The sequence below is a fragment of the Natrix helvetica genome, assembly GCF_964273705.1.
Source record: "Natrix helvetica genome assembly, chromosome: 13".
Lineage (NCBI taxonomy): Eukaryota > Metazoa > Chordata > Lepidosauria > Squamata > Natricidae > Natrix > Natrix helvetica.
Window position 1 is genome coordinate 6,672,602 of NC_138557.1, and position 9,342 is coordinate 6,681,943.

The window sequence follows — 9,342 nt, forward strand, 5'->3', positions numbered from 1 at the left end:
GCCCCCCCCCACAAAATCTTCACCCAGTTTGGGTAGAAGGGTGTTAAGTTCTGTACGAGAAACGAAGGGAAGCATAAAATGCTCACCAGCCCTATTGTTAATGTTTATCCATTCTCGCCATGCCAGACATAACTCGCTAAGCCTCCAGCCTGAGCTATCTCCGTCCTTTCCCCCTCTGCGCGTGGGTGGGTGTGTTTGTGTGCATAGCTGAATGCTCCAGCTTGTCATTTATGGCAAAGAAGGTGCTGGTGTAAGAGTTTTACTAGGGTGAGATAATGAGGAAAAGGCTGTCAAGGGATATATTTCTCCAGGGATCAGTCTTGCCAGCTTATCTTGGCAGCCTGACACGCAAGACAAGTGTTGAATACTTTGCTTGACACCGGATAAAGATATGAAGCAGAGAGAAAGCGTGTGTCCACCCGTTCTTGATGGGGAGGAAAATCTATATATCCTTATCTCCTTCCTTCCTTTCTTCCCCCCTCCCTCCCTCCCTCTCTTCTCCCCCTTTCCCCTTCCTTCCTTTCCCCCACCCTCCCTTCTTCTGCCCCTATCCTCTTCCTTCCTTCTTTCCTTCTTCTTTCTTCCCTCCCTCCTTCCTTTCTTCTCCCCTCTTCCCCTTCCTCCCTCCCTTCTTCTCCCCTCTTCCCCTTCTTCTTTCCTTTCCCCTTTCCTCCCTCCCTTCTTCTCCCCCTATCCTCTTCCTTCCTTCTCTCCCCCTTTCCCCTTCTTCCTCCCTCCCTTCCTTTCCCCCTCCCTCTCTTCTTCTCCTCCCTTCCCCTCCCTCCTTTCTTCTCCCCTCTTCCCCTTATTCTTTCCTTTCCACCTCCCTCCCTCCCTTCTTCTCCCCCTATCCCCTTCCTTCCTTCTTCCTTCCTTCCTTCCTTCCTTCCTTCCTTCCTTCCTTCCTTCCTTCCTTCCCACCTCCCTCCCTTCTTCTGTCCCTTCCCCTCCCTCCCTCCTTCTCCCCTCTTCCCCTTCTTCTTTCCTTTCCACCTCCCTCCCTTCTCCTCCTCCCTTCCCCTCCCTTATTCTCCCCCTTTCCCCTTCTTCCTTCTTTTCTCCCTCTCTCCCTCTTTCTCCCCCTTTCCCCTTCCTTCCTTTCTTCTCTCCCTTTCTTCCCCTCCCTTTCTTTCCTTTCCCCCTCTCCTCCCTCCCTCCCTGCCTTTTGTTCAGTTTATCCTCTTCCCATTCTCCCTGCTTCCTGCAGCAACATCCTGGCACAGGTGTATTTGCCTTCATCTGCAAGACTATAATCAGCCCACGGCAGCCATTTTGCAAAGAAGTGATTCCCTCACTTGGATCCTTTGATGGGAAGGCAAGCAATAGCTCCACCAACCTCCAGTTCTGTCCCTTCAGCCCAAGATGTACATATTTCTTTCCTAACGTGTACGGCCATGAATGACAGCAGATGAAATTTAACTAGGTTATCATTCTGCACACCAGACCCATTCATCATTAAGTTGCCACCCGCAGTTCAGCCGTCTTGTTGCATCTCCTGCCTTTCCCACTTGATTGAGACGTCGGTTCCTCCCTGGACTTGATTCAGATTCTTTGAAAAATGAGACTCCTGGATGCTTGTATTGGATCTGACCAGCAAATGATCTCTTGCTAAAGTTTCTCAATATGTAAGACAGCGCCGGTGAGCGAACGATCAATCACTTTCTCCTGGTGTGACAAGAGATGGAACTTCTGAAGAAGCAGAAGATAGGAGAAGGGACAATTTTCTAAGGAGCGGATTTCTTCATTGCTCCATCCATAAGATCAAAATAGTCTCATCCATCAAAGCAGATGGTTTCACTCAATAGCTTCTTGATAAAAGTATGAAATGTTCACCTTTAGAATAGAGTAGAGTAGAATAACAAGAGTTGGAAGGGACCTTAGGGTGTCCTAAGGGACCCAGGAATGATGGGTCAAGCAGGAATGATGGGACAAGGAAGAAGGGGAAGGAAGAAGGAATAACAGAATAATAAAGTTGGAAGGGACCTTAGAGTCTTCTAGTCCAATCCTTGGGCAAGCAGGAATGATGGGACAAGGAAGAAGGGGAAGGAAGAAGGAATAACAGAATAATAAAGTTGGAAGGGACCTTAGAGGTCTTCTAGTCCAATCCTTGGGCAAGCTGGAATGATGGGACAAGGAAGAAGGGAAGAAGGAAGAAGAGAATTACAAAGTTGGAAGGGACCTTAGAGGTCTTCTAGTCCAACCCCCTGCTCAAGCAGGAATGATGGGACAAGGAAGAAGGAGAAGGAATAACAGAATAACAAAGTTGGAAGGGACCTTAGAGGTCTTCTAGACCAACCCTTGCCCAAGCAGGAGACTCCATATCTTTCCAGACAAATGACTTCCAATCTGTTTCTGAAAACTTCCAGTGATGGAGCACTCATAACATCTGGAGACAAGATGTTCCACTGGTTAATTGTTCTAAATGTCAGGAAATTTCTTCTTAGTTCTAGATTGGTTTTCTCCCTGATTAGATTCCATCCCTTGCTTCTTGCCTTCTGGTGCTTTGGAGAATAGGTCGTCCCCCTCTTCTTGGTGGCAGCCCCTCAAATCAAACCACGAGAATCGATATGGAAGGTTCACTTGAATCAGAAATTGAGTTCACCAATACTTCCTAATCATCCTTTTTCTAATTGCGATTTGATGAATAAATCATAATTCTTTCAACTCATTTATCATACCGTGTCTTGGCTCACATCCTATTTGATTGTTACTTGTATTAGGGGGTGGGAGACAGGTACATTGGTCTGTATACCAAATGAATGACGCATTGGGATCCTCACATCAAAACCACTTACCTTATATGCGGCCAGAACTGGAAAATAACATTTAACACAGCACAATCCTTAAACAAAACGGTTCGGTTGAGATCTGCGTAAGTGGGACTGATTGGGTTAGATTGCAAGGGTGACACTAAAATATAATTTTAGGTCATTTTATTCTATTTTACATGTTTACGTATTAAATTATATTGTATCCTATCCTATAACTATTGTATTTTTACAATTTTTGTTTGTAGAGTATTTTATGGGTGATATGTGTTTGAACCAATGGTGGGTTTCAAACTTTTTTAGAACCTCTTCTGTAGGTGTGGCCTGCTTTGTAGGAGTGGCTTGGTGGCCATGTGACTGGGTGGGAGTGGCTTGACAGCCATGTGACTGGGTGGGAGTGGCTTGACAGCCATGTGACTGGGTGGGCGTGGCCAACTTGTAAAATATGGTGAAATTCAACATTTAACAACGCTCTTGCTTAGCAACCAAAATGTTGGCTCAGAAACTCTGGCATTGAAGGGTGCAAGTCTTAAAGCTGTCAAGTTACCCTTGCACCCTTAACCCTTTAGAAAAAAACCCACAGGGGTGTTCATACTTGACAGCTTTAAGACTTGTGGACTTCAACTCCCAGAATTCCTCCTCCAGTCATGTTGGCTCAGGAACTCTGGCATTTGAAGCATGCAAGTCTTAAAGCTGTCAAGTTACAAGACCCTTGCATTCCTAACCCTTTAGAACTCCCCCCCCCAGGGGTGTTCAAAGTTGACAGCTTTAAGACTTGTGGACTTCAACTCCCAGAATTCCTCCTCTCGCACTTCATCTTGATGATGTGCGGACGGGCGGTGGGAGGGAGCTGGAACCAGTTCTAAATGGCACTGTAGATTTGTGGAACCTCTTCCATAGAAGAGGTTAGAAGTGGCAGGAACCCACCCCTGGTTTGAATCTTGTGCTTTGATGCGGCCTATAGGCAAATAAATAAAGCTATAATCTTACTGTGCCATGGAGTTTGATTTCGGCTTAATAGTTGCGGTCTCACAAACTATCCAACTTTATTGTAGTGTCACACTTTGTAGAAACCCAGTCTTAGGATTTACATTTCAGTGCCGCGTGTAAATGAAGCTAATACACTTAATGAACTAATCTAGGATTAGGTTAAGCAGAGGTAATCGTATTGTGTAAATCCTACAACGCTTTGGTGAATTTAACCGTTGCCATTTGCAAACAATGGTTTAGGGCACTGCATTGCATGAATAAAGCCACCATGGTTTATACAACAAATTAAAATTTAAAGACTTAAAATGGACACCTAACATCACAAATGTCATCAAAAAAGCACAACAAAGAATGTTCTGCTCCAATTCAGGAACCTCAAACTGCCCAAAGAGCTGCTGATTTTGTTCTACCAAGGAATGATTGAGTCTGTCATCTACACCTCCATAACTGTCTGGTTTGGCTCTGCAACCCAACAAGAGAGACACGGACTTCAGAGGAGAATTAGAACTGCAGAAAAAACAATGGCTGCCAACCTGCCTTCCATGGAGGACCTGCATACTGCACGAGTCAAAAAGGGGGCTGTGAAAATATCTACAGATCCCTCACATCCTGGGCACAAATTGTTTCAACTTAGAGCACTGCACACCAAGACAACTAGACACAAGAACAGTTTTTTCCTGAATGCCATCACTCTGCTAAACAACTAATCCCCACAACACTGTCAAATTATTTGCTAAGACTATTATTATACTATTATTATTCTCTTCCTTCCTAGTACCTATCTCTTCCCACTTATGACTGTAACCATGTTGCTTGTATCTTTAAATTTTATATTGTATAGTATAATTTGATTGCTTATTAATAACATATGACTATCACTAAGTGTTGTATCTTACGATTCTTGAATGTATTCTGTTTTATTTTTCTTTATGTACACTGGGAGCATATACACCAAAGACAAATTCCTTGAGTGTCGAATCACACTTGGCCAATAAAGAATTCTATTCTATTCTATTCTATTCTATTCTATTCTATTCTATTCTATTCTATTCTATTCTATTCTTTGTTCCATTATTCTATTCTATTCTATTCTATTCTATTCTATTCTATTCTATTCTATTCTATTCTATTCTATTCTATTCTTCATTCCATTATTCTATTCTATTCTATTCTACTCTACTCTACTCTACTCTATTCAATTCTTCATTCCATTATTCTATTCTATTCTATTCTATTCTATTCTATTCTATTCTATTCTATTCTATTCTACTCTACTCTACTCTACTCTATTCTTCATTCCATTATTCTATTCTATTCTATTCTATTCTATTCTATTCTATTCTATTCATTCCATTCTATTCCTTAATTCCATTCCTATTCCTATTCCTATTCTATATGTTAAAACACATTATGGCTTAGCAGAATGTAAGAACTGAACTAGAATGGGATGACAGTTTGCTCGGTATGGTACATTGTACTGGACAATTTCAGAAAGCTATTTTATATTCATGAAATACTCATTTTATATTCTGTCTTATTATATTCACAAGACAAAAAAGCAAGTTTTTTGCTTATATTATTTTGATATCTGGCTTTCCCCATAAGATAATTTTTAGGGGGGGGGAACCCCCTAACTACAGATAAGGGAAGCTGCATCCACCTCATTTTGGAGAAACTTCATAACCATTTCTTGTGGCGCAGAATAAAACGGCGTGAATTCTCCATCATGCATGAAATTATTTTATTTTGACACTGTCACTGAAATGGAAGGGACATGAAATGCTTTGGGTTGAAAATACTGAAGTGGAGATTCTGACAAGAATAATACGATCCTCTCTTTGAGCAAAAGGACTGAGATGAAGTTAGAAACGGCCCTTCTTTTCTTCACCAAATGAACAACCCATGTCATGGGACGTGAGAATGACCTTGGGAGACAGCAGGGACATCACAGCCCAGACCAGCGGTCACCAACTGGTGCTCTGCGAGAAATGTTTGGTGGTCTGCAGAAAAATTATTTGCATTTTTTATATTGCACTAAATCAGGGGTCCTCAAACTACGGCCCCTGGGACGGACATGTGCAATGAACGCTTGTGTTACTTCAGAGAGTCTCCCTCTTCAGAGTCTTTTAGTGCAGGTCAGAGAGGCGCAGAAATTCTGCCTTGGGGTCTGCTTCCGTCTCCTGGTGTGGGGCTTTGGGCGAAGGCTGGAGGGAAGCGCCGCTGGTGGCGAAGAGAACTTGCTTTCATTCAGAAATGAAACCATTTAGAAATGAAACCAATAACCATTTGTCTCCAAATGGTTAACGGTAACCCAGGATGGTATTTTTAAACGTCTACTTCCCTTTTCATCAAATCTGCTGTGGTCTTCTTGGAGAAAATGGCACCTCTGGAGTTGTAGGACTTAAAAACTATCTAGGGAAGCCAAAGAGAAGTTGGAACAGCCCTTCGGGCAGAGCTTCGACTAACAAGGGCTGGAAAATCCAGACACGGGATCCAAACGAGAACCAGATGTTAATAATTCCAGGCAAATGCCAGATGAGGAAATTCACTGGATGTGGCTGGAGCAGATGATTGAAACGTTACAATCTGCTTGCATTTCCCCCCACTTCTAGAAAAGAGACACAGAAATAACAGAGAGTTTTAGGACAGAAGTAATGTTTGGGACTAGTCTTTTATTCAGAAGAAAATAAGAAAAAGATGAATAAGTAGGATCAAGGCAGTGGTGGACACAAATCTATAGGGCACAGGAAAAAATGATAAGCCAATATTACTGTTTTGAGACCATAGGAAAGGCTGAGCACCAAAGAATGGAGGCCTTTGAACTCTGGTGCTGGAAAAGACTCCTGCGAGTCCCTTGGACTGCAAGGCCATCCAACCGGTCAGTCCTAGAGGAGATCAACCCTGACGGCTCTTTAGAAGGCTAGATCCTGAAGAGGAAACTCAAATCCTTTGGCCACCTAATGAGAAGGAAGAAGGGCTCCCTGGAGAAGAGCCTCATGCTGGGAAAGATGGAGGGCAAAAGAAGAAGAAGGGGATGGTAGAGAAGGAGGTGGCTGGATGGAGTCACCGAAGCAGTCGGCGTGAGCTTAAATGGACTCCAGAGGATTGTAGAGGACAGGAAGGCCTGGAGGAATGTTATCCATGGGGTCGCGATGGGTCGGATATGACCGGGGTGGGTGCTAACTTCCTACAGGACCAAAAGAGAGACTTTAACTAGGTTAATGATGGCGGAAAGAATCACAGTTCAGCAAAGATCCATTTCAGGAAAACTAGATGCCCAAAGATGCTGTTAGTGACCCTAAATAGTCCAGAAATAGTTTTGTTTTCACCCCAAACAGTAGAAATCAAATTTTAAGATACTCCTCAAGAGTTCTAGGTATTTAGAAACAATATATTTTTATGGATCAGGTAAGAGCTAGGCTCTAGAACATCCAGCAAGGATGAAGGAACCTAGAACATCTCAAATAAGGCTTTCCAAATTAAGGATTAAACTTGGATGTTGGAGCTTTATAGAGAGAGGTGGATGAAGGTGGCCTTTATGAGAAGTCAACTGACCAACTGCTCAGGTAGGCTGGTGCTGCCACCCAGAGGATGCCTGTGGAAAGGACACAGGATTAGAGGCAGGTTGGAACATTTTTCCTAAATCAGCAATCACCAACTGTTGGTCCGTGGACCACTGGTGGTCCACGAGAGAATTTTGGTGGTCTGCAGAAAAATTATTTGAATTTTTTATATTGCACTAAGTCAGGTGTCCTCAAACTACGGCCCCTGGGACGGATACGTGCAATGAACGTTTGTGTTGCCGCAGAGAGTCTCAAACCACTGAACTGCCAACCTTCAGATCGACAAGCTCAGCATCTTAGCCACTGAGCCACCTCCCCCCAAAGTGTGTCATAAATCACATTCTCCAACTGGCGGTAGAGCTCACTCCCATCCGGCTGCTATGGGTAACCTGGGAGACAGCCTTGAGAAAGATATGTCCGGAATGTGTTCTGTTTGTGGCTGCCATGCTGTTTATTCGGTTTCCCATTCTCCTTGCCTATGGCAACTTGAGAGCAGGCCAAGGATGCTTTGTGAGTTGACACCTTGTTTACTGCCAATGCTTTGAACATCTTGGAAAAGGACAGTTTTCATCCACAGTGGCCAACATAAAAAGTGGGACTTCCTAGCTTTTCTTCTTTGTACCTCTAACACGTTTCGGGAGAGCTGATAGGCATGCAAACAGCGGCTTCTGTTATCAGAGGCTTTTCCACCTTGATTCTAAGCATCAAGGAACAGAGGATTAGAAGTTTAAAAGCTAATACTTTATCGGTGTTTTTTTTAAATAAAAATCAATAATATAAAAAAAAACCCTCAAGCTTCTCTCTTTACTTCCCATTCTTGGGTTTTCAAATTACTTCAGGTAAATCTAAGACACAAATGCGATTTAAGAGCCTAGGTGACCTCCGAGGAGGAGATAACCAAGTGTGAATTATTTTTCAAGTCTCTACAGCTAAGAAGCCTTGTGGGAGACAGGTGCATCTTGGAACGCTTATGCCGTGAGTGTTTTTGGAGCACAGAGGTACCTGTATTTTAATGTGTGTGTAAAGAAGCCCAAAACTGTTTGAGTAGGGAAGAGGTGAGTACACTGTAGAAGATCCTATCTGGAGAAACGTCATGTTAGTTGAATCAAAGTCAAGCTAAATGATGTAGGACAAGTGAGATGTGTACGGATCTGTTGATTGGAGAAACAAAACAACCGTTTCACAAACCATGACACAACTCATTAGAGAACACACCCATCTGGACAAGATTCAGCAGTCCATCCTCATTTGAAAAACAAAGGTCATTCTTTGGAAGACAGCAAAGTCCAGGTTCTGGACAGAGAGGACTGCTAGTTTGAAAGAGGTGTTACAGAGGCCATCTACATTAAGAATGAACAACTTTCTCTCGATAGAGGGGGAGGGATACAAGATCACCTATCTCCTGTTTACAACACAGTCCTTTCAGCAGTTCCAAGAAGGTCCTAGACCCATCTGCATTGTCAGGTGACCCTGAAAGCATAAATAAACCTCCAAGTGGCCTCAATGGCTCTCAGAAACAGTGTAACAATCAGATCACCACAAGGAATATAAGTCCGCCCCTCCACCGCCATTCAATCAGAACTGAAGACACTCCTTGAATGAGAAGTGAAATGTCTTCAAGGAAAATCAGTTGCCTTTTGAAAAAGCAAGAATAGCTAATACCCTAGAACAGTGTTTCTCAGCCGTGTCAACTTGAAGATGTCTGGACTTCAACTCCCAGAATTCTGGACATTGAAGTCCAGACATCTTCATGTTGACAAGGTTAAGAAACACTGCCCTAGAAGATAGACTCAAGATCCAGATGGGTCTTGACAGAGTTGGACACTGGGCCTCTATTCTAACAAAATGAAATTCAACGTAGAGAAAGGTAAAGTCCTACACTTAGGTAAGAAAAGCCAAAAGGACACGTATAAACTGGGTGAAACTGGGCTTAATAGCAGTGACTATGAGAGGAATCTTGGAGTCTTAGTGGACAACCAGCTAAATATGAGCCAGCAGTGTGCAGCGGCAGCCAAAAAAGC